Source organism: Nicotiana tabacum, chromosome 8 (genome assembly GCF_000715075.1).
Source record: "Nicotiana tabacum cultivar K326 chromosome 8, ASM71507v2, whole genome shotgun sequence".
Taxonomy (NCBI): domain Eukaryota; kingdom Viridiplantae; phylum Streptophyta; class Magnoliopsida; order Solanales; family Solanaceae; genus Nicotiana; species Nicotiana tabacum.
The window spans coordinates 29,149,584-29,171,200 of NC_134087.1; the positions used below are offsets into that span (position 1 = coordinate 29,149,584).

Genomic DNA, 21,617 nt, shown 5'->3' on the forward strand with positions numbered 1-21,617 from the left:
GCTTGGAAACTTAGACCTTTGCTTGAGGATTTGAAGGACCATTTGAGGTCGGATTTTAGAACTTTTGATATGTATGAACTCGTGGGGAGATAAGGAATTTACTGATGTAAAAATTATCGAATTCTGAGATGTGGGCCTGGGGGTCGGGTTTTGGTAATTTTGGAATTTTTGTTCTAAATTGATTATTTTCGCTTGGGCTTCGTTCCTTTAGCATATTTTGACATCCTCATTTTGATTTTGGATAGATCAACGCGAGTGGAGGCCGATTTGAGGGGCAAAGGCATCACGAGCTAGAGAATTGACCGAATTGAGGTGAGTAATGATTGTAAATGATGTTATGAGGGTATGAAACCCCGGATTGCACATTGTTGTGCTATATTGAAGTGATGCACACGCTAGATGACGAGCGTGGGGTCGTGCACGATTGGGATTATGACTTAGTCTGTGCCGAATGACTATTTTACCGCGTATTTGACTGAAACCTATTTGCTATCATCATTATTTGGGCTGAATGCCATATTTGGGCTACGTGCCAACTATTTGAATCCTTAGGGGACTGTTATTGATATTTCCTTATTGTTTTGACTTTACACTTGAACTCAATCATGTTATATTTCACTGTTTTCGTACTCAGCCATGTTTACTCTGTTTTATCACTTAAATGATCTTTCAAATGATATTTTGGGCTGAGAATCATGTTTTACTATTGCCCGAGTGGCTTGTGAGGATTTTGACTGAGTAAGGCCGAGGGCCTATGTTGTGAGAAAATATTTGATATTGATTATGAGAGCGAGGGCCTGAGGTATGTACGCCATGAGGTGGCTTGATTGATATGAGGCCGAGAGCCTAGTGATGATGCCACGAGATGGCTTGATATTGTTCTTGGGTTGTAAGGGTCCCCTCCAGGAGTCTGCACACCCCCAGTGAGCGCGGGTACCCATTGTGATGTGAGATTGAGCCCGAGGAGCTGGTATTGTTCTGATATGTTGCCCGAGGGGCGAATTTGTTGACACGGTGCCCGAGAGGCGAACCTTTATGTGTTTATCCTTTCTTATTTGCATGTCAAATTACCTACTTAATTGTTGAAAAAGAGTTTTCATGAAGTTAAATTTGAGTTAAAGGATGTTTACCTATCTTTCGCTGGTTTACTGTTTTTAAGGGTTTTACTGCTTCATTATAGCATGCCTTGTGCCTTACGTGATTTCCTGCTTTTAGTCTTTATTTATGATTATTACTCACTGAGTTGGAGCACTCACTTTACTCCATGTACCTTGTGTGCAGATTTAGGCGTATCTGGTCCCGCTCCCGAGTGCTGATCATTTCCGGCTCAGGCGGATCCGAGGAGTCTCTAGGTAGCTGTTGGCGTTCTCAGCCCGGAGCTCTTCCCTATCTTACTTCTTCATGTTCTTGGTTTTCTATATTAAACTCTGTAGTTTGATTTGGAGTATTCCGTTTTGTTAGATGCTCATGACTAGTGACACCCCGGTATCAGGCTGTGTTGGGTTATTTTTCGCGAATTATGCTATTAACTGCTTAAACCTTGGTTTATTTGATCATGCTTAGACTATTTCTTAATGCTTAACTGTTAAATACTGAAATGGGTAGTGTCGGCTGGCCTTGTCTTCATGAGAGGCGCCATCACGATCGGGTCCGGGTTTAGGGTCTTGACACTACGGAGGAAGAAGGACAACAACTAAAGTACTTGAAGTTGGTTTTTTCTGGCCTACTTTGTTCAAAGATGCAAAAAAATTTGTTGTCGCTTGTGACAAATGTCAAAGAACCGGTAACATTTCATAAAAGGGATGAGATGTCTCTTAACTCTATTATTGTGTGTGAATATATTTGATGTTTGGGGCATTGACTTTATGGGTCTTTTTCCTCCTTCAAATGGTTACGAATATATTTTGGTAGTTGTTGATTACGTCTCAAAATGGGTAGTAGCAATTGCTACTAAAAAAATGATGCTCGAGTTGTTTGCGATTTTTTCAAGAAAAATATCTTTTCTAGATTTGGGACTCCATGAGTTATCATAAGTGATCAAGGAACTCATTTTATAAATAGACAATTTGCTAGTTTGTTGTCAAGATATGGAGTTACTCATAAAATAGGAACTCCATATCATGCTCAAACAAGCGGACAAGTAGAAGTATCCAACAGAGAATTAAAAAGAATTTTAGAAAAAATTGTTGGCTCTTCTCGAAAAGACTGGTCTCTAAAATTAGATGACGCTTTGTGGGCTTACAGAACTACTTTCAAAACTACAATGGGCACATCTTCTTATAGACTAGTTTTTAAAAAATCTTGTCATTTACCTGTAGAGTTGGAACATAAAGCATATTGGGCTATAAAATTATTAAATCTAAACTTGCCAGTTGCAGGAAAAAATCGTCTATTACAGCTTGATGAGTTGGAAGAGTTCAGACTTATAGCATATGAAAATGTTAAATTGTACAAAGAAAAGACAAAAAATGGCATGACAAGTTCATTCGCCATAAAAACTTTAATGTTGGAGATAGTGTTCCGTTATACAATAGTCGATTGAGATTATTTCCAGGAAAGTTTAAGACACGATGGACTGGACCGTACGTCATAACTGAAGTATTCCCTTATGGTGCCAGTGAAATACAATACATGAATGGGGAAAAACAAATTCAAAGTGAACGACCATCGTTTAAAGCCTTATGTCACCAGAACATTTGACAAACAGGTTTCAATAATCCTTATTGCTTTAAAAAAATTACATATATATATATATATGTGTGTGTGTACATATATAATAAGTCGAGTTGACGCCATTAAACTCAGACTATTCTCTTATTGGTCTTCCTAATTTTTTGTAACTTATTAAACAATATATATACAAGTATTTTTATTGCTAAAAAAAATTAATTAATGAAAAATATAATGTATATATACAGTATACTAATTGTAATGTGAGTATTAGTCCAAAAAAAAAATCCTTCCTTTATGTTGGTCATTATTTTAATTTACTATTAAAAAAAGTTTCTACTTTTGCATGTTTATGTAACTTTCAGCAAGTTGTTATTACATAGTTAGAGAAAAGAAAAAATAATTAAGTAAAAAAAAGAAAGATAAAAGATCTACAAATTAACTATCACGTTCTTTTGGTAAAAAAAGAAGGTAAAACTTATCAAAACAACACCCCAAAATTATTACGGTGGTTTCAAACAAAACAAAACACAAAGAAAAAAAAGGATTGTAAATAATTAAGAGGTTTTAACCTCACATTTATCTCTCTTTTAAAACCAAACAGGCAATCTCACAGCAAAGAAAAAATCCTTCGCTTCTCTTGCTTCAACCCCCAACCACCATTGTACAGTACTCATCACCCATCTGTGTAATTTCTTAGCCATGGCTATCACCTAAAAAAAATGAATTTCTTTCTTCTCTTTTTCTTATCTTCAATGAATTTCACTATCTTTGCACCCCTTTGTTTCTTCTCTGTTCAATTTTTCAAATATACCAATCTGGTTAAACACTTGATTTTCACCTGAAAAGGAAAAAAAAGAATCTTGCATAAGTAACTCTTTTAAATAATTTCAATAATTCTAGCAGGAAAATCCTTCACCCGGATTCATGGAAATTTAGAGTGGCAAATTGGATAGTGGCTGAATAATATGAGATGTTTCTTTTCCCTTCTGATGGTCAGAAGGCATAAGAAATCTTACAAACAATCACTGCTTTTGGGTGGAGGTCTTTTGTTCAGTGCCCGAGAGATTACAATCGAAACATAGTTGTGGAGTTCTATATTAATCTTAATCTAGTAAGTCGTACTTCAACCGTGAGAGGTAAAATTATTCGCTTTGATGCTGAATTTATAAATGATATTTTTAACTTGAGAAACACTAATGATAGTGAAACCAAGAAATTTATGGATGATCGGGATGTAGATTTTATAAGACATGTGTTGGACGAGTTGTGTCCTAATGGTGTTAAAGTTTACTCGGGAACTGCTGAACGCCCTTTGAGTATTAACTGTTCATGTATGCTTGAATTAGCAAGAGCTTGGGGTAGATTCGTCAGTTCTCACTTAATCCCATAGTTGAATACCTCGAACTACAATATAGAAAGAGTTCTTTTGATATATGCGATTATGCATGAATTGTCTGTGAATGTGGGGAGATTGATTAGTGATGCTATGGTTAATTATTGGATTAAGCTTGATTGTGAATGTTTGTATTTTTCTTTAACTATCACTCATTTGGCTTACTTATTTGATGTGGATTTGAGTGGTTTACCAAAGACTGAAAATTCCTACTTCATCGGTAGTCACTTTCTCCATAGCTTGAGACCTCCTACTGGTCCAAATCAAGTTGAACAGGAACAAATGCTTGTTGATAGTAGAGACCAAGCAGAGAATGAGCCAGAACAACCTCTTAATTCAGAAGTTGGAACCACGCCTACCATCCTCGTTCCTGATATTCTGGTTAGTATGCAAGAATTGTTACAAAGGCAGACTGAATTGATGAACAGTTGGGAGATTTTCAAAAGTGAACAAGCAGTGCGTGAAGCAGTATTGTCAACACATGTTGAACATATCATAAAAAATTAACGGAAGCTAGAATACTCATAATCTCATATGCCAAACTTTGCAAAATCAATTTGCATATACCCTCCCATAATCTACACAATGGGAACTGTGATGTGCAATATTGCTAACATTATGAGAAGTTTTGATATTCTTAGTTTTTTCCCTCATTTTACTGTTCCAGGTGGTGGTAGCCTTAATGTTGCAGGTGTAAATTTCTATCAGGGAATACCTGTATCTGTACCAACACCACTTCCCATAACAATGATGGATTTAAACAGGGAAAGTGGATCTACACCAAGTCCGATGACATTTAGTAGTCAGCCTCTTTCTGTTTTCTCTAATCTGGAAGCTAACCATGGAGTTGCTACAACTGGAGGTTCATTGGTTCCTATTCAACAAGAAAATGGCTTTGATGTCAATACATACCTTGATCTCTTTCAAGGTAATGGTCATGAAAATTAAGAAGGGAACAACAAATTGTTCATTCAGGAGAATGAATAATTTAGGTGTGGGAGATTGTAATTTTTTGGCTATATTTTCTCTATAATAATTTTGGAGTTGTTGACTAGCTTCTCTTTACTGGTTTGGAGGAACCTGTTGGTGGATGTTTGTGTTTTTGTGCACTGGAAGAAGAAAAAAGTTTTTTTTCAACAAAACTTTAGAATTTTTTTTTCTTCTTTAATGCTTTTTGCTGGATGATAGAATGGAGTGCTTTGTCATGCTGATATGTGCCTTTTTTGTGTGTAAACAGGCCATGAAATGGCAGATTTAAGGTTGATAGTTTGGTGCTATAGCAACATGTACTAAATTTTTGTTGTACTAGCCATGAGATTAACCTGTTGGTTTATGTTTTCATGTTAGTATGAAAAGAAGGTTGCAACAGGTAACATCATTTTGATAGCTATGGTAATAGCTTGTACATAGTCTAACCTGTTGGTTGTAATAAAACCTTGAATGAAAGTTTAATGTAAGTTATTATGGTACTTTACACATTTACAACTAAAATGACTTATTTTCTTGTCTTTACATTATTTTAGTACTTTACGGGAAAAAATATGTCATTGTAGTACACTTTTGCTTAATTTTATAAATTAAAAAAAAAGAATTTTCAGAATAATTTGCACATGAATAACATATGCTCATTTCTTGGCAACATATCAAAATATTTCAGGTTCATAGTACAATGAAGACTTCTAATTTTATGCCTCCATTTTTGCTGATGTAAGTTTTCTACTGTGATGCAATTTTGACTGTTTAAAGAAAATCAAGGCATGCTCAAATCAATATATTCAATGACTAGAACTTGCCTCTATTGTTAGTCAAGGGGAAATCCTAGAAAAATGCTGATTTTGGAAAATGAATTAGGCTATCTTTGGATCAATTGAGCCTTTCTTTATAGCTACCAAATGAAAATTATACTTAGTACCCATTTTGAGCATAAATATCTGTCACGATCCCAGTTCGCCCTCCGTGAACTATCGTAACGACACCTAGTCTCTACGACTAGGTAAGCCTAACAAATGCGGGAAAAGAATAGTTGCGGAAAGAAAATAATATAAAATCAAAATAACTACTGAAATAGCGTTTAAGATGCTGCCTGACATATAACAGTACAAGAATCTCAACCTAATACTTCCCAAAATCCGGAACCCTATGAATCACAACCTAAGAGATACATAAGAAGCTCTAACTCCAGAAATGTCTAACAAAAGGAAAATAGAGAAGGGCTATACTATTACAGAAGATAGAAAGGGACTCCTCGGTCTGCGGACGCGGCAGATATACCTCGAAGTCTCTACAGAAGCGCCTCGCCTAAAGGATGATAAGACTGTGTGGAAGTACCTAGATTTGCACATGAAAAACATGCGCAGAAAGGGCATGAGTACACCACAGTGGTACTTAGTAAGTGCCAAGCCTAACCTCGGTCGGGTAGTGACGAGGAAAGTCAGGGCCCTACTGAGATTAAATGAAATATAAGGTATAACAGTATAGAATAAGACAATATAATTAAGTGCAACAGTAAGAAATAAAATAGAATAGAGAGAACAACAACAACTAGAACAGAGACAAAATAATCACGGGAAGGAGTACAACTCAACACAGAGATAACAACCGGGGATCTCTCAGTATCTCGAGGATCTCTTAGTATCCTCAATATGTGGAGCTCCCGGGATACCGTCTCGTAGTCCATCATATATATCCGAAGGATCTCCTGGGATCTCGTCCCGTAGTCCAACTAACAGTGCGCGGGGATCTACCAGAATCCCGATCTGTAGTCCCAAATATAAATACCTAGTACTAGGGGAATCTATCGGGTGTTGTCCCGTAGTTCCATATAACTGTGCAGAGGGATCTACTGGAATCCCACATCCGTAGTCCCAAATAAACAGACAAGGTGGGGGGATCTACCGGAATCCCACATCCGTAGTCCCAAATGTAAATACACAACAGCAACATGAAGAATATTCAACAAATGTCAATTTCATATCAAGGCAAACAGGAAATTCTAGCCTAGCATGCCGCACAGAATTTAGGTAAAGCAGTTTGAGCAAATAAAGAAATTAAGTCACTTAAACATGCTTCCCTAAGCTAACAACAGGTTTAAATTGCAAGTAGTAATAACATGAGAAGAAACTCAATCTTAATTACTTAGTGAAAACCGGATTTTCAATAATTAGCACAAGTACACACTCGTCACCTCACGTACAAGGCATTTCAAATATCAACAATACCAAAACCTATGGGGAAGTCCCCCACACAAGGTTAGACAAGCCACTTACCTCGAACCAGCTTAAAATTAACCCGAAACCACATTCTTGCCACGAGTACTCGACTCTAAATAGCCCAAATCTACTCAATTCCATTGCATAATGTAAATAATATTTCAAGTGACTGATTCTATAAATAAATTCGAAGCTAACACACGAAATTAGGTAAAATAACCAAAATGCCCTTCGGGCCCACGTCTCAGAATCGGGTAAAATTTACATTTTAAAAATCTTCATACTCTCACGAGTCTAACCATACCAAAATTATCCAATTCCAATGTCAATTCCCCAAACAAAACTCGAAATTTAGGTCGAAGAACTTTCCCCCAATTTTTCATACAAATTTCGAAATTAAATGACAAATTCATATTTAGATTAATGGGTTATAATCAAAAAGGAGTTAAGAATCGTTACCAACAAACTCCCTCCGAAAATCTCTCCAAAATTCGTCTCCTACCGAGCTCCCAATTCAATTTTGTGATATGAACTCAAAACCCTCGATTTTGAACTTTATGTTCTGCCCAGGTATTTCCTTCATTGCGATCGTGGAATTAGCCTCGCGATCGCGAAGCACAAAAATGGACTGCCCCTCAACTTACCTTACACGATCCGACACGCTCCACGCGATCGCGAAGCCATACCACTCAGACTCATGCGATCGCAACAATGACTCACGTGATCGCGAAGCTTATATCACACAGACTCAAGCGATCACAACCTGACTCACGCGATCGCGTAGAACAACTCTGCCCCTTCCCTCAAATAGCCTACGCAATCGCGGCCCCTTATATGCGATCGCGAAGAACAAAATGTCTGCAACAGACCTGAAGCAAAATCTGCAACTTTTCCCAACATGAAATGATCCGTTTAACCACCCGAAACACACCTGAGGCCCCCGGGACCTCAACCAAACATGCCAACCAATCCTAAAACATCATTCAAACTTGTTCCAACCTTCGGAATGCTCAAAATAACATCAAAATACCAATTTAGCTTCAGATCCAAACCTAAGAACTGCAAAAACTCTCAAATTATGCTTTTGATCAAAAAGTCTATAAAACCTTGTCCAAATGACCTGAAATTTTTCACACACGTCACGTTCAACACTACGGAGCTACTCCAATTTCCGGAATTCCATTCCGACCCCCATATCAAAATTTCACTACCGAACCGTAAACTTCAAAAATTCAACTTTCGGCATTTCAAGCCTAAATTAGCTACGGGCCTCCAAAAAACAATCGGAACATGCCCCTAAGCCCGAAATCACCCAACAGAGCTATTGGAACCAACGGAATTCCATTCCGAGGTCGGCTTCACACTGCTCTGACTACAGTCAAATTTCTAACACTTAAACTTTCATTTAGGGACTAAGTGTCCCAAAACTCTAAACCGAACATCCCGACAAATCAAAATAGTAGAAATAAACATGGGGAAAGCAGTTAATAGGGGATCAGGGTGGAAATTCTTAAAATGACTGGCCGGGTCGTTTCATCCTCCCACACTTAAACATTTGTTCATCCTCAAACGAGCATAGAGACATACCTGAAGTAGTGAAAAGATGAGGGTAACGACTGCACATATCCTGCTCGGTCTCCTAGGTCGCCTCCTCGACCGGCTGACCCCGCCACTGAACCTTCACTGATGCAATGTTCTTTGACCTCAGCTTTCTAACCTGCCTGTCCAATATTGCCACTGACTCCTCAACATAAAATAGATCTTTGTCCAACTGGGCTGATCTAAAATCCAACACGTGCGATGGATCATCGTGATACCTCCGGAGCATCGAAACATAAAATACCGGATGAACTCCTACCAAGCTGGGAGGTAAGGCAAGCTCATAAGCAACCTTCCCAACATACCTCAATATCTCAAAAGGGCCAATAAATCTCGGACTTAACTTCCCTTTCTTCCCAAATCTCATAACGACCTTCATAGGTGAAACCCGAAGCAGAACCCGCTCTCCAACCACATAGGAAACATCACGAACCATCCGGTCTGTGTAACGCTTCTATCTAGACTGCGCTATACGGAGTCTATCCTGAATCACCTTAACCTTCTCCAAAGCATCCTGATCCAAGCTTGTTCCCAATAATCTAGCCTCACCCGGCTCAAACCAACCCACCTGGGATCTACACCGCCTACCATATCAAGCCTCAAACGGTGCCATCTGAATGCTGGACTGATGGCTCTTATTGTAGGCAAACTCCGCCAATGGCAAGAACTGATCCCAAGACCCTCCAAACTCAATCACACACACATGTAGCATATCCTCAAGAGTCTGAATAGTACGTCTGTCCGTCCGTCTGGGGGTGAAATGTTATGCTCAACTCTACCCAAGTACCTAACTCATGATGTACGACCCTCCAGAACCGTGATGTGAACTGAGTACGTCTATCCGAAATGATGGAAACTGGAATACCATGCAGACGAACAATCTCCCGGATACAAATCTCCGCTAACCGCTCTAAAGAATAGGTAGTACACACAGGAATGAAGTATGCGGACTTGGTAAGCCTAACAAATGCGGGAAAAGAATAATTTGCAGAAAGAAAATAATTTAAAATCGAAATAACCACTGAAATAGAATTTAAGATGCCGTCTGGCATATAACTGTACAAGAATAGAATTGAACCTAATACTTCCCAAAATCCGGAACCCCATGAATCACAAGCTAAGAGATACATAAGAAGCTCTAAATCCAGAAATGTCTAACAAAGGGAAAATACAGAAGGGATATACTATTACAGAAGATAGAAGTGCCTCACCTCAAGGATGATAAGACTGAGTGGAAGTATCTAGATCTGCACATGAAAAACATGCACTGAAAGGGCATGAGTACACCACAACGGTACTCAGTAAGTGCCAGGCCTAACCTCGGTCGGGTAGTGACGAGGAAAGTCGGGGCCCTACTGAGATTAAATGAAATACAAGGTATAACAGTGGAGAATAAGACAGTATAATTAAGTGCAACAGTAAGAAATAACATACAATAGAAAGCACAACAACAACTAGAATAGAGACAAAATAATCACGGAAAGGAAATAAAGCTCAACACAGAGATAACAATCGGGGTACCTTCCAAGATACCGTCCTATAGTCCCAAATGCCACTATCCAGTGGATCTCCCGAGATACCATCCCATAGTCCATCATATATATCCGAAGGATCTCCCAGGATCCCATCCCGTAGTCCAACTAACAGTGCACGGGGATTTACCGGAATCCCGATCCGTAGTCCCAAATATAAATACCTAGTACTGGGGGAATCTACTGAGTGCAGTTCCGTAGTTCCATATAACTGTGCAGGGGGATCTACCGTAATTCCACTTCTAGTAGTTCCATATAACTATATAGGGGGATCTACCGGAATCCCACATCCGTAGTCCCAAATGTAAATACACAGCAGCAACATGAAGAATATTCAGCAAATGTCAATTTTATATCAAGGCAAACATGAAACTTTAGCCTAGCATGCTGCACAGAATTCAAGTACAGCAGTTTGAGAAAATAAAGCAATTAAGTCACTTAAACATGCTTCCCTAAGCTAACAACAGTCTTAAATTACAAGTAGTAATAACAAGAGAAGAAACTCAATCTTAATTACTTAGTGAAAAACGAATTTTCAACAACTAGCACAAGTACACGCTCGTCACCTCATATACAAGGCATTTTAAATATCAACAATACCAAAACCTAAGGGGAAGTCCCCTACACAAGGTAAGACAAGCCACTTACCTCGAACCGGCTCAAAATCAACTCGAAACCACGTTCTTGCCACGAGTACTTGACTCCAAATGACCCAAATCTATTCAATTCCATTGCATAATGTAAATAACACTTCAAGTGACTGATTCTATAAATAAATTCTAAGCTAACACGCAAAATTAGGTAAAATGACCAAAATGCCATCTAGTCTCACGTCTCGAAATCAGGTAAAATTTACATTTTCAGAATCCTCATACTCTCACGAGTCTAACAATACAAAATTATCCAATTCCAATGTCAATTCCACAATCAAAACTTGAAATTTAGGTCTAACACCCTTCCCCCAATTTTTCATACAAATTCCGAAATTAAATATGAATTCATGTTTAGATTAATGAGTTAAAAGCAAAAAGGAGTTAAGAATCGTTACCATAAAACTTCCTCCAAAAATCTCTCCAAAATTCATCTCCTACCGAGCTCCCAATTCAATTTTGTGATATGAACTCAAAACCCTCGATTTTGAACTTTATGTTTAGCCCAGGTATTTCCTTCATCACGATCGCGGAATTAGCCTCGCAATCGCGAAGCACAAAAATGGATTGTCCCTCAACTTACCTTACGTGATCGCGAAGCCATACCACATTGACTCACGCGATCGCAAAAATGACTCACGCGATCGCGAAGTTATACCACACAGACTCACGCAATCGCAACCTGACTCACGTAATCACGTAGAACAACTCTGCCCCTTCCCTCAAATAGCCTACGCGATCCCGGCCCCTTATACACGATCGCAAAGAACAAAATGTCTGCAACATACCTGAAGGAAAATGTGCAACTTTTCCCAACATGAAATGATCCGTTTAACCACCTGAAATACACCCGAGGCCCCCAGGACCTCAACCAAACATGCCAACCTTTCCTAAAACATCATTCAAACTTGTTCCAACCATCAGAATGCTCAAAACAACATCAAAACACCAGTTTAGCATAGGATCCAAGCTAAAGAACTTCAAAACCTCTCAAATTACGCTTTCAATCAAAAAGTCTATCAAACCTCATCCGAATGACCTGAAATTTTGCACACACGTTACGTTCAATACTACGGAGCTACTCCAACTTACGAAATTCCATTCTGAACCTGATATCAAAATCTCACTACCGAATCAGAAACTTTAAAAATTCAACTTTTGGCATTTCAAGCCTAAATTAGCTACGGACCTCCAAAACACAATCCGAATACGTCCCTAAGCCCGAAATCACCCAACGGAGGTAACAAAACCAACAAAATTCTATTTCTAGGTCGTCTTCACACTGCTCCGACTACGATCAATTTTCTAACACTTAAACTCTCATTTAGGGACTAAGTGTCCCAAAACTCTCCAAAACTCAAAACCAAACATCCCGACAAATCAAAATAGCAGAAATAAATACGGGAAAAGTAGTTAATAGGGGATCGGGGCATAAATTCTTAAAACGACCGGTCGGGTCATTACATTCTCCCACACTTAAACATTCGTTCATCCTCGAACGAGCATAGAGACATACCTGAAGTAGTGAAAAAATGAGGGTAACGGCTACGCATATCCTGCTCGGTCACCCAGGTCGCCTCCTCGACCGGCTGACCCCGCCACTGAACCTTTACTGATGCAATGTTCTTTGTCCTTAGCTTTCTAACCTGCCTGTCCAATATTGCCACTGGCTCCTCCACATAAGATAGATCCTTGTCCAACTGGACTGAGCTGAAATCCAACACGTGCGACGGATCATCGTAATACATCCGGAGCATCGAAACATGAAATACCGAATGAACTCCTGCCAAGCTGGGAGGTAAGACAAGCTCATAAGCAACCTCCCTAATACACCTCAATATCTCAAAAGGGCCAATAAATCTCGGACTCAACTTCACTTTCTTCCCAAATCTCATAACGACCTTCATAGGTGAAACCCGAAGCAAAACCCGCTCTCCAACCACATAGGAAACATCACGAACCATCCGGTCGGCGTAACGCTTCTGTCTAGACTGCGCTATATGGAGTCTATCCTGAATCACCTTAACCTTCTCCAAAGCATCCTGAACCAAGCCTGTGCCCAATAATCTAGCCTCACCCGACTCAACCCAACCCACCGGGGATCTACACCGCCTACCATATCAAGCCTCATACGGTGCCATCTGAATGCTGGACTGATAGCTATTATTATAGGCAAACTCCGCCAATGGCAAGAACTGATTCCAAGACCCCCCAAACTCAATCACACACGAACATAGCATATCCTCAAGAGTCTGAATAGTGCGTTCAGACTGTCCGTCCATCTGGGGGTGAAATGCTGTGCTCAGCTCCACCTGAGTACCTAACTCATGCTGTACGGCCCTCCAGAACCATGATGTGAACTGAGTACCTCTATCCGAAATTATGGAAACTAGAATACCATGCAGACGAACAATCTTCCGGATATAAATCTCCGCTAACCACTCCGAAGAATAGGTAGTACACATAGGAATGAAGTGCGCGGACTTGGTCAGCCGATCCATGATCACCCAAACAACATCGAACTTTCTCAAAGTCCGTAGGAGCCCATCTACAAAGTCCATGGTGATCTGCTCCCACTTCCACTCCGGAATCTCTATCTACTGAAGTAACCCACCCGGTTGTAAGCACGTGATTTTTGCTTCACGGACAATCACTCCAAAAGAAATCAAAAATAATAACAAATGGTCTCGCTATACAATTTTTTTGGATTTTACGTGGCATTTTGTTGGTTATTTGTGAACTTGTCTGTTTTATTTTTTTATCAAACGAAAAATATAAAAAATATATGTCGTGTGCGGTTGAACCGTAATCCGTTTAGTAAAAGGAAAATCACAAAAATGCATCTTTCATTCTATTTTTGTCATTAAGTGATTTTATTTTAACTAAATGTTAATGTGAGTGATAATTGATGTTTTGAGTATTAATTAATATTGGTATGATTTTATTTTATTAGGAATTTTTATTTAAGTGATAAGAAGGAAAACATGGGATTTGGGCCAGAATTTCAAATGAAATCAGGCCCAAACCAATACAAATGACCCAGTCCAACCAGGCCTTCTGCGAGACGCCCCAAACGACGCTGTATAGGCATCATTCTTTTGAGCCGTTGATTGATTCAGAGGAACGGCCCAGATCAGGCCAATCCTTTACCCAAACGATGCCGTATAAGGACGTATAATCTCAGCCGTTCAAACCAGGCCGATCTAATAGCCCTCGTCCCATCTCCTTTACCCGTTACCGGACCCGACCCAATGAAACCCGGTCTGATCCATCCCAGCATGAGAACAAAAGACACCGTTTCTTTTAGTGGAAAGATCACAACCGTTGATCAGTGGCAATCCAACAGCCAATATCAGATCCCTTACCCCGTATATAAACCTTCCCCCCTTCACCACGCGCCTAAGCCAAACCCCCTGCCTTAGTCATCCCCTTCACAGACCCAAAAACCCCGGAACCCTAGAGCTGCCCCCTTTCCCTTCACCATTAAACCCGGCGGCAAGGACGCCGGTGACCCCCACCTTAACACCCTAGGACCGCCTCACCACCCTGAACATAGATCTGTTGTTCTTTTGTCTCGAATCAAACCCTAAATGAAGATTCGAGCAAAATTCGATCTACACCGATCTACCCCAGGTTCATACCAGACACTCCCCTGACCTCCCCCATGACCAAACCATGCTTGCTTTAGTCCGAATCTAACCAGGGAAACCCAAATCCCAAATCTGCCCTCTAGGAACCCTAGGAGTCCTCATGTCCGATCTGTGTCATATGAACCAGATGATTAGGGTCTAATGGACCTTAATCGAAGTGTTTTCGTTAGAGAACACTTCGATTAAAGTCCATTCAACCCCAAGAAAGGTCGATTTCAAATCCGAGCTGGGGTTTTCTGATTTTTCAAGGTTTTAAGGTAATTTTTGTTTTCTTTATCAGTTTATTTTGTCTGTTGTAATTGAATGTCTGTTCATATGTCCAAAAGTTTTGTTTAATTTATGTTATTGAATTTTTGTTGACTGTTGTTGTCCACCTTGCCCGGACCTCTGTATTTGGCCAAGTTCTTTCCATTTACTGATCATGTGTATGTGTGTAAGCTGTACAATCGATTGAACTTAAATTTGATTGATTAATTAATTCCCCAGTACAACTTTTGCTTAGTCAGTACAATTTGAATCTCATGATGATACTGTTGGATTTCTGATCATTGGCTATTGGTTGTATATGTTATAACTAGTATAGTCGATTCGATTCGTGTCGTCGATTAGTTTCAACTGTTTGAATAAGAACAATTTGATTTGTTTCCTGCTGAAACTTTGTTTGAGTCAAATTAGAAACTGAGTGTTGTCTGTGTTTGTTTGGTTTGAATCAGAAACATTTATAAGTTTAGTTTGTGATTTCAGTTCAGCTTGAGTTCTGAGTTGATAGCATGTGCACCATAGTGCTTTAATAATTAGAACAAATGGGACAGCATGGGCTGTCAGGCCATGGGCAGCCTGCCCAAACCTTTGTTTAGTTTAATAAGTAGGATTAAAAGGGGCTGTCAGGGAATATCATGGGAGGGTTCTACTTTTAAAAATGAGTGGAAAAACAGCAGAAAAAGGGGGGGGGGTTCTGAGTTGTCCAACAGACTGTAAAGGGCTGATGCTAGGCTATAAAAGAGGCAGAACTTCCATTAGAAAATGGAGGAATTTTTAAGAAAAAGAGAGAGGTTTTAAGTTGAAACTGAAAGAAAGAAACATAAAGAAATTTTCAGAATATTGTAACCAAACACTGACTGAAACTGCATAAGATTTTAAGTTAGTCAAGCTGTCTTTGCCAATTGTTGGTGGTTGTTTGCCGAGCTGTTTGTGATCATTGGATTGTTGTTGCTATTGCATTGAACATTCTGGTTTTCTCGGCTGTTTCTACTACTCTTTTTTCTGGGTTTGTTTGCTTGGTGCTCGACCACTTGTGAGCTTCATCATTGTGGCTGGTTGTTGTTGCTGTTTGGTTGCCTGCTGCTGATACTTTTCTTCTTCTCCTTCTTATCGTCCAAACATCCAGGTACACATTCTAAATTCATTGATGTAATGGTGAGTTTGGAGCTGAATGAGAGCATAAGAAGTACTGCAGTCCAAACATTAGCATAATTACCATTTTTCTGCTGCTTGTAGTTTAGAATACTTGTGTGTTCAACATGTAAAGTTTGGCTTTCAAACTATGTAACGAAACAGTTTTCTGTCCTATTGAGTTTGGTCTGGTAATCTATTGTTGTATGTAAATCAGAAAGGAGCTAGCTGGATAGTAGTGATACTCGGCCAACAATGGTTTCACATAGGGTCTGTTAAAATGAATGCAGTGATCATATTTGTGTCACCTTAATTCATCAGTAGATAATGTGTATTTTGAAGGCATACTAAGCAAATCTGGATTATAGCGAAAAGATAAAAATCGTGTAGCTAAACACGTGGTAGTACCACTTAAGTTAGATAGGGTTAGTTTCAGTTGTTCCGTTTTTAAGTGTCAAGCACGTAAGGAATAATTAACTGAACTTCATACGTATGTCCGTCAGTGAATAAGGTCGAATACGTCTCATTTCTTCGCCTAAAAATAATCTGCTTCGATATTATTGTGCATCAATCTCATGTTTCAATTTTCTTGAATAATAGAATATAGAACGAAAGCGATCCCTCTTTGTACAAACTCTGCTGCAATTTCTCATTTGTGTCAGCCGTATACTAATAACTAATAAGTTACGTTTTTCAACATGTAATTAATTAAGAGTTTTTTCTTTTATTTTAGAGACGAACTTAATAGAAAAAAGTAGTTGCTGTAGGTTTATCCTTAAAAAATAAAAATGAGATGAGCCTCGCCAAAAAAAATATACAAAATTCGGGGGCCCTCAGTAAATATTTGTTTTAAAATTGCTTAGACTTCGGGATGGTCCGTTTAGCAAAATTCCACGGCCTTCCCAAAATAATGGTACCCTAGTCATTTTAGGCGCGTATTTAATAACGTTATCTCCTTAAACTTGGGTGCACATTTATGTGACCCAGATCCAAATCTCAACGAAATCGAAATGTGTCTCTAATCACGGGTACATTGATTGTGACGTGGTCTGAGATGCATTTCCATGACGTTGCAAATTCTTTTTTTTAAAATAATGAATGAGACGAGCCTCGACAAACAAAAATGCACAAGTTGCGGGGCCCTCTAAATGTATATATTAAAATACTTAGACTTCGGGATGGACCGTTTAGCGAATTTTACGGCCTTCCCCAAAATAACAATACGCTAGTCGCTTTAGGCGCGCCTTTAATAAATTTAACTTTCTTAAATTCGGGTGCACATGGATGTGACCCAAATCCAAATCTCAACGGAGTCAAAGTGTGTCGACGACCACGAGTACATTGATTGTAACGCGGTTTGAGATACATTTTCACAACGTTGCAATTCTTGATAAAAATAACAGTAAATGATAAAAGCGATTAAAAAAGTTAAAATTGGCACATTGGTTCATAATTGTATTAAATCAGATAAATAAGCCGAATATGACAGTTGAGCGACCGTGCTAGAACCACGGAACTCGGGAATGCCTAACACCTTCTCCCGGGTTAACAGAATTCCTTATCCGGATTTCTGGTACGCAGACTGCAATATGGAGTCATTCTTTTCCTCGATTCAGGATTAAAATTGGTGACTTGGGACACCCTAAATCTCCCAAGTGGCGACTCTGAAATAAACAAACCAATCCCGTTTTGATTGTCCTTTAATTGGAAAAAACTCCCTTGTACCCTCCCGGGTACGGAAAAAGGAGGTGTGACACCGGTTTCTGGTGCTCATACTCTACCTGCTGACAATTGAGGCACCGAGCTACAAATTCAACTATATCTTTCTTCATCTGCCTCAACCAATAGTGCTGTCTCAAATTCTGATACATCTTCGCGACACCCAGATGAATGGAATACCGCAAACTATGGGCCTCCTCTAGAATCAACTCCCGAAACCCATCAACATTGGGTACTCAAATCCGACCCTGCATCCTCAATACCCAGTCATCACCAACAGTCACATCTCTGGCATCATTGTGGAGAACCTTGTCCTAAAGGACAAACAAATGAGGGTCATCATACTGATGCTCCCTGATACGATCAAATAAGGAAGACTGGGAAATCACACAAGCTAGAACCTGACTGGGCTCCGAAAGATCCAATCTCACAAACTGGCTAGCTAAGGCCTAAACATCCATCCCCATGGGCCTCTCCACTGCTAGTAAATAAGCCAAACTCCCCAAACTCTCTGCCCGGCAACTCAAGGCATTGGCACACCACATTGGCCTTGTCCAGGTAATACAAAATAGTAATATCATAGTACTTCAGCAACTTTAACCACCTCTTCTGGCGCAAATTAAGGTTTTTTTGCTTGAACAGGTGTTGCATGCTCCGGTGATCAGTATAAATCTCACAAGGAACATCGTACAAATAATGATGCCAGATCTTTAGGGCGTGAACAATAGCAGCTAGCTCGAGATAGGGTAATTTTTCTCATATACCTTCAACTGTATGGACGCGTAGGCAATTACCCTACCATCCTGCATCAAAACCGCTCCAAGGCCAATCCTTGAGGCATCACAATAAACAATATAAGACCCCGAACCTGTGGGCAATATCAAAATTGGGGATGTAGTCAAAGTTGTCTTGAGCTTCTGAAAGCTCGCCTCACATTCTTCCATCCACTGGAACGGAGCACCCTTCTGGGTCAGCCTGGTCATAAGGGCTGCAATCGATGAAAACCCCTCCACAAAACGACGGTAGTAACCCGCCAAGCCAAGAAAACTACGGATCTCTATAGTTGAGGATGGTCTGGGCCAACTCTGCACTGCCTCTACTTTCTTTGAATCTACCTGAATACCTTCACTCGATACCACGTGGCCTAAGAATGCCACGGAATCCAACCAAAACTCACATTTTGAGAACTTAGCATATAACTTCTTTTCCCTCAGAGTTTGGAGCACTGTCCTCAGGTTCTGCTCATGATCTTTCCGACTCCGGGAATACACCAGAATATCATCAATAAAGACAATGACGAATGAGTCAAGATATGGTCGAAACACACTATGTATCAAATTCATAAAGGCTGCTGGGGCATTGGTTAGCCCAAATGACATAACAAGGAACTCGTAATGACCATACCGAGTCCTGAAAGTAGTCTTCGGGATATCTGACTCCCGAATCTTCAACTGATGGTAACCTGAGCACAAGTCAATCTTAGAAAACACTCGTGCGCCATGAAGCTGGTCAAATAGATTATCAATACGATGCAAAGGATAACGGTTCTTCACTATAACTTTGTTCAACTGGCGATAATTAATGCACATACGCTTAGAACCATCATTTTTCTACACAAACAAGATAGGAGCACCCCAAGGTGATACACTGGGCTGAATAAAACCCTTATCAAGCAATTCATGTAACTGATCCTTCAACTCCTTCAACTCAGGAGGGCCATACGGTACGGAGTGATAGAAATGGGTTGAGTGCTCGGCAACAGATCAATGCCAAAATCAATATCTCTATCAGGTGGCATGCACGGAAGGTCAGCTGGAAACACATCAGGAAAATCCCGTACTACTAGGACTGAATCAACTGTAGGGGTATCAATACTGACATCTCTCACATAAGCTAGATACGTATTACACCCATTCTCAACCATTCGCTGAGCCTTAAGGAAAGAAATAACTTTACTGGGAGTGTGATCTAAAGCACCCCTCCACTCAACATGCGGTACACCTAGCATAGCCAGCGTCACGTTTTTGGTGTGACAATCAAGAATAGCATAATGGGGTGACAACCAATCCATGCCCAAGATAATATTAAAATCAACCATGCTGAGCAACAATAAATCAGCTCTGGTCTCAAAACCACTAAGAGCTACCAAACACGACCGATAAATGTGGTCCACAACAAGAGAATCTCCTACATGAGTAGAAACATAAACGGGGGAACTCAAAGAATCCTGAGGTACACCCAAATGTAGAGCAAAATAAGAAGACACATAAGAGTAAGTGGAGCCTGGATTGAATAGAACCAATGTGTCTCTATGACAAATCAGTATAATACATGTGATGATAGAATCGGAGGCAACAGCCTCGGTACGAGCAGGAAGGGCATAGTATCGGTCCTGGCCTCCCCCTCTAGGGCGACCCCTACCTCCCCGACCTCCACCTCTAGCTGGCTGAGCGGGTGGGGTAGCAACTGGAGCTGTAACCATAGCCTGAGAACTCTGCGGGCACGCTGTGGCTGATAATTCTATGGAAGTGCACCCCTCCTAAGTCTGGGGCAATCCCTTACCATATGGCGTGTAATCAAAACAAGCTTTGGGAGGACGTGGTGGATGTGACTGGCTCGAGCCAGGTCTGCTGGATTGACTACTAAAAGCACCCCACACAGGAGACACACTAGATACTGGAGGTGCATAATAAGGCTCCTAAGGCCTAGAAGGAGCTGGAATACCACTAGTTGTTGGAAGAGCTGAATGAACAGGGCGACTCATATATAGCCCGTTTGGCCAAGCTGCAAAAATCAGCTTATTTTGAGAAGCGTTTTTTTTCAAAAGTGTTTTTCTCAAAAGTACTTTTGGTGAGAAACAGTTTGTGTTTGGCTAATTAGTTTGAAAAGCGCTTCTGAGCAGCAATTAGTGTTTGGCCAAGCTTTAAAAAACTGCTTCTAAGTGTATTTTTCTCAAAAGTGTTTCTCAAAAAAGTGTTTTTGGAGAGAAGCTACTTTTTTCTGTTTCTCCAAAACTGCTTCTGCTTCTCCTCAAAAGCACTTTTTTTTCCTTCCAAAAGCTTGGCCAAACACCTTAAATTTTGGCCAAAAGTGCTTTTGGCCAAAAAAAGCACTTTTAGCCAAAAAGAAGTTTGGCCAAACAGGCTAATAACCCTACCATGACGACCTGTAGCTGGGGCACGGGCACCAGAATAATGGCCCGACTCTCGAGACCTCTAGGCCTCCCTCTCCTCTCTATCCTTAGCATGCATACCCTCAATCCTCCTAACAATGCTCACCACTTGTTGATAGTGAATATCCATCTCCAACTCGCGAGCCATGCTAGACATGATGCTTGGAATAAGACCCTCGATAAACCGGCGAACCCTCTTGCAAATAGTAGAAACCAAGGCTGGTGCATGTCCATCCAAGCTGGTAAAACGGATAGCATACTCCAAGATAGTCATAGTACCCTGGCGCAACTGCTCTAACTCTATGTGCCATGCATCCTTGAGGCTCTGAGGAATATACTCCCTTAGGAATATATCTGAAAACTGAGTCCAAGTTAGGGAAGCTGCCTTATCCGGACTGTCTAACTCATAAGTACGCCACCACTCATAGGCAGCACCTCGAAGCTGGAAAGTAGTAAAGGAAACCCCGCTCGATCCTGATATACCCATGGTACGGAGAATACGGTAACACTCATCTAGAAATCCTAGAGCATCATATGATGCTAGACCACTAAATACAGGAGGCTCGTACTTCTTGAACCTCTCAAGCCTCAGGTGCTCAACCTCAAAAATTGTTGCCCTATCCTCGGA

At 40.2% G+C, this 21,617-nt stretch overlaps 1 long non-coding RNA gene across 1 annotated transcript; it reads left to right on the forward strand.

Moving 5' to 3' along the window:
• The first annotated feature begins 3,225 nt into the window (after window positions 1–3,225).
• Window positions 3,226–5,557, forward strand: LOC107781487 (uncharacterized). The gene is made up of 2 exons (XR_012693907.1): window positions 3,226–4,447; window positions 4,734–5,557. It is a non-coding gene; the product is annotated as an uncharacterized LOC107781487 (long non-coding RNA).
• Window positions 5,558–21,617: the final 16,060 nt, after the last annotated feature.